Here is a 1,979-nt window from a genome sequence, read left to right as displayed (position 1 = left end):
GTTGGTGGGTTCAAATCCACAGGCCTCTCAGCTAGCAGCCGAGTACTTAAGCAATGCACAGCCAAGGCTCCTATCATCTAGGAGCAGAGATTAAGAGATCCAAGTTTCTGGTGTTCAAAGAAAAATGAAAGCCAGAAATAGCACTCATCAAAGAAAATGTCAATATTTCCATTCCCATAATTCTGGGAGTTGTCAATGATTTTTATTTTCACTAATGAGGCAATAATTCAAGAGCTGGTTCTCTTCTCTCCTGAGACAAACATGAAACAGGACTGTCATTTGTTTCAGTGCTCTGCTCTATGTGTATACGCTTGTAAGAAAAAAAACAGCATTTTCTCAGCCAAGATAGAATGAGGTCTAATAGTCTGATTACTAAATGGTTTATCATTGTGGTAGTTAAGGTTATGTGTCATCTTGGCTGGGCCTGGATTTGAGTGGCTGGGCAGCTGGTTGTAGTTATTCTTCATGATGAGACTGGCAATCAACTCCATGGTGGACTCTGCTGTGAGCAGCTGAGTAGCTTGCTACTTTAGGGATGTGGTCTGTTTCCTGTATATAAGGAAAAGCTTTGGGAATGGCCTGCAGCTTTCGGCATTCTTGAATCCTGTATGTAGCGGAGTTGTTGGTAAGCAGCCTGCCATGTTTGCTGATCTTGGGACTGGTCTTCGGACTTGAACTAGTGGCCTGCCATGTTGTTTGGTAATTTTGGGACTGTGCCTTTTTACTTGTAGACCTTGAGTTTGCCAGTCTCAGCAGCTAGCAGCTGCCTGAGTTAAGAAAAGCGACCAGCTTCAGTGGGCTGGGAGTAAGAGGCAGAGCTGAAGCCCAAAGTCAAGTGGCTTTCAGCCAGCCCCTAGAGCCTGGCACTTTGAATCTGGACTTCTAGCCTCCAAAACTGTAAGAGAATAAACTCCTGTTTGTTAAAGCTACCCATTTGTGATATTTTTCTGTTAGAGTGTCATGAAGTTACCAAAACAATTATAAAATATCAGTACTGGAAAAAATATGGTTCGATGTCCTGACTACAAATATGTTCATTCAAAGTATATGGGCCACATTAACACATTTTAGAAGCTGCTAAACACTATCATCTGATTGTATGATCTCTCTCTTCCCAAAGTGTTCTATGACACATGTAGTTTTCAAACTAATTTTCTTCAGAATTTTGTGCCACTGGGAAAAGTTGCAGACATCCTAGACTAGGTTATACTACTCTGGAAAGTGATGCTTTTCTAAGAGAAAAACTGGTTCACTTTTCTATGTAGTTTTTGTTGTTGTTGTTAAGTGCCATCGAGTTGGCCCTGACTCATAGTGATCCCTCCTTGGGTTTCCGAGGTGATAGCGACCCCTCCTTGGGTTTCTGAGGCAATATCACTATGGAAGTAGATTGCCCAACCTTCCTTCTGTGGAGTGGCTGGTGGGTTTGAACCGCCAGCCTTCTGGTTAGCAGTCAAGTGCCTTAGGCACTATGCTACCAGAGTTAGTTGCTATTTATTAGCTATAAGAAGATAGTACTACTCCTAATCTACTTGTGGTTGATTGGTAAATAAATGGCCCCAATGTACCACATCTCTCTGAACCTGCCCTTGTGTAGTCCCTCCCTACACATAGACTCTAGTCCTGGCCTTGTGACTTCCTCTGGGCAATGGGCTATCAGCAAATGCAACACAAGCAGAGGCTAGCAAAATGTTTGGACATTAGTTTGTCTTCTCTTTTGCTTATTTTAGAATCCTATTTTTATTTGAACAAGCCCAGACTAGTCAGCTAGAGACATGTGACAAGTCAATAGCCCATACCAACTACCATTCTTGTGAGTGAGACCACCTTAGGCCATCCTGTCCCAAATGAGCCACCAGATGACTGAAACTGCATAATTAAAGACCAGCAGAGGAATTGTGTGCCTGACACAAGCCATGATATTTCCAATCGCCTCGTATGCATGTGAGAGCTGGACAATGAATAAGGAAGACCGAAGAAGA

Source organism: Orycteropus afer, unplaced genomic scaffold, assembly GCF_000298275.1.
Source record: "Orycteropus afer afer isolate SDZICR_OR568_19922 unplaced genomic scaffold, OryAfe1.0 scaffold00981, whole genome shotgun sequence".
Taxonomy (NCBI): Eukaryota; Metazoa; Chordata; class Mammalia; order Tubulidentata; family Orycteropodidae; genus Orycteropus; species Orycteropus afer.
Note: the sequence above shows the minus strand (reverse complement) of the source record.